General features: G+C 35.8%; 1 pseudogene; it reads right to left on the reverse strand.

The window, feature by feature from the left end:
- Positions 1-214: 214 nt before the first annotated feature.
- Positions 215-2,759, reverse strand: LOC143637554 (uncharacterized; annotated as a pseudogene).
- Between the last annotated feature and the right edge of the window lie 459 nt (positions 2,760-3,218).

Here is a 3,218-nt window from a genome sequence, read left to right on the forward strand (position 1 = left end):
GCTAAAAGGAGTGACTATCAACTAACTGAATCAAGAAGTACCTAACTGTTTAGCAAGTTTGAGCTTTATATTTTTCTTTAATAGTAATTCATGACTTATACTTTATAAAATTATTACAACTTTTTATCGATATTGTATAATAACGTTGTATGATTACAAAATTAGAGAACAATTTGTGAGGAGTCGATCATTGAAGATGATAGAAGTTAATTCACTAAATTATAAAGAACTGAAGAAAATCCAAAAAGTAGCCCATGATGAAGACCGATAAGAACCCAATCAGGAAACCGACCCAAGTTCCTTCCCATAAAAACCATGATTGTTTCCCATCCTCATCATTTATTTCTTCTACCGGTCGTATATCATAAGGACAAGTGACCCCGATCTACATACCACATAAACCCGTGTTATTTTCAAAACCAGTCATAGTGTCCATTTGCCCGCCATCAGGAATTTTACCAGTCAGCCTGTTGTTGCTCACATCTAAAACTGTAAGTTGGTTGAGCTTCACTAGAGATTGAGGGATTGAACCTGTTATTTCATTGTGTGACAAATCCAAGCTTTCTATGTTCTGTAGATCACCGAAAGATATTGGAATATGCCCTAAAATTTTGTTGTGTGAAATGTTGAGTAATTTTAATGCTTTAAGATTGCCCAAAGATGACTGGATTTCACCATATATTCTGTTGTTTGATAAATCCAACAAAACATAGGTTTCGAGCTTATCAACATCTATGCCTTGAAAAGATTTCTTCCAATTTACTATAAAGTCCAGATGATCAAGTATGCCAGTGGAAAACCTAATGGGATAGGAAATGGGAAATGGCGTTGACAAGTTTGAAATTTCAATATTCTTGGGAGGTTTGCTATCTCTCGTGGAATACTTCCGGTCAGGTTGTTATGGGAGATATCAAGAATTCGTAGAGAAGTGAGGTTGGAGACATTGTTGGGGATATATCTAAAAGCTTCAAACTTGTTTGATTCCTGTGAGGGAGAGTAGTAATATTTTTTTCATGAATATCTAAAAGTTTGAGCTTGACAAATTTATTCAAATTCAAAGGCAGATTTCCACAAAACTTATTCCCACCTAAATAAAGAAAATTGATTCCTTTAGAAAAAATAGTTGGAATCTTACCACAGAACTCATTGTAGGACAAATCCACCATTTCCAAATTAGTGTTCTCTCTGAAAACAAGTAAATCGTCACTGTAAAATTTATTTTTAGACAAGTCCAGCCGTCCTAGAGTGCTACTCATCCAAATAGACATCAGAATTTGTCCTGAAAAATTATTTTCCGACAAATGAAGACCATATATACTTTTGCCATTGCCTATATTTTCTGGTAACTCCCCCGAAAAACTGTTACGTGACAAATCAAGGATAATTAAATCCACAGAGTCAAAAATGTGAGACGGGAGTGATCCACTGAGGTTGTTATCGGAAAGGAATATAATTTGCAGGTTCTTCTCGGCGAGCCAATCAGGGAATTTTCCTTCCAACCTATTCATACTCAAATCAAGAAAAATCAAATCAGTATGTGGTGAAACTCAATCATGATCGGTTTGACCAGAAATTCCACAATAACGCATAGAGAGATGTCTTAGGTTACATCTTGGAACAATCTTTGCTTTGTTATTCCATATCAAGTTGTCTCCTTTTCCACCAATGAACAATATATTTAGAGTAGTGATATTGAATAGCCAAGTTGGGATTTCTCCCTTGAGCATGTTGTCGTGCAGCCGAAGGATTATTAACTCGCTCAAGTTTTGCATCGATGATGGTATTAGACCTGTAAACTTGTTGTGGCTCAGGTCAAGTGCAGTCATATTGGCTAATGTTCCAATGAAAGCTGGAATTTGCATGGAGAACGAATTTTTAGACAAATCCAGTATTTCTAGTTTCTTGAGGTTTACAAATGAAGATGGGATTCCTCCGAAGAAATGATTGTTTTGTAAGGAAAATGTCGTTATCTCGGTTAAATTTCCAATCTCTTCTGGGATTTTTCCTGAAAGAAAGTTGGCACCAATAAAAAGTAAATCAAGACTTTGAAGCTTACCAACTTGGGGGCTTAAATCCCCCTCGAGAATATTGTCACTTAGATCAAGAAACTGAAGAGATTCGAGCTCAAAAAGTTGTGGAGGGATTGGACCATGGAAATGATTCCTTTTTAAATTTAGTGTGATCAAATATCGAAGAGACCCTAGTTCGGGTCCTAGTTTCCCGCTAAGCATATTGGAACTGATGTTCAAGTAACGTAAATTCACTAACTTGAAAAGTTGGCTCGGGATTGAGCCATTAAATTTGTTTTGTATCATGTCAAGGTGAACAAGTTTGGTGAGATTACCAAACCCATCTCCGGGAATCTCTCCTTGCAATGAATTGAAGGAGATATTTTGTAGTTCAAGTGACCGTATATGAAAAAGGGGATTCAAGATGTCCGGTCCTATATGAACAAGGGGAGTTATAATTTGGGATAATACCGGATTCGGATTAATATCCGGATGAGGAACAAGGTTATATAGGTGGAGCTCGGCAACAGATCCGGTTCTGGTGCAATTAACACGCTGCCAAGAGCAACAATCAGAAGTCAGGTTCCATGAGTCAAGACCGGAAGTTGTCATGGACTTGATGATGGCGGTGAGGGTGGATTTGAAGTCGAGAAGTGCTTGCTTTTGATGAGGTGGATAAGAAAATGATAGGTTGAGTATAAACAAAAGTGATAACAATAACGCTGTTAACAATAATGGTGTGCTTGCCATGGTGGTTTTCAATGGCTCTTTCTTTGATTCCTGTGAGTTGGGGGCTTGATGGTGATTATAAAGGGAATGAAATGGGTGACTCTCTTTAATATCATTTAATATATGTAATTCAGCCAAGGCGTAACCATTTTTTTTTTCCATAAAGTTTGAATATAAACCTTTATATATGTAAATATATAAAAATACACAACCTTCTTTGCATGATGATTCAATAGGTTAAGATTAAAAATAGGGTGTTTATCTTAGAGATATCATTTAGCCCATATTTTTAGATTTGAATAATAATTAAAATAAAATCTATAAAATGAGCGTATACTATACGGGCATGTGTACACTATATGCACAACGTTAATTCCACTCTCACAACATTTAATCCAGTATACTAGTCATAGCTATTTTCCATGTTAGAAGTTTAAAATTCTTTTTTTTTTCTAGCTTATATGTTTATCATCGTATGTA

Source organism: Bidens hawaiensis, unplaced genomic scaffold (genome assembly GCF_021521415.1).
Source record: "Bidens hawaiensis isolate Kalapana, Puna unplaced genomic scaffold, B.hawaiensis_p1.1 tig00000636_1, whole genome shotgun sequence".
NCBI lineage: Eukaryota > Viridiplantae > Streptophyta > Magnoliopsida > Asterales > Asteraceae > Bidens > Bidens hawaiensis.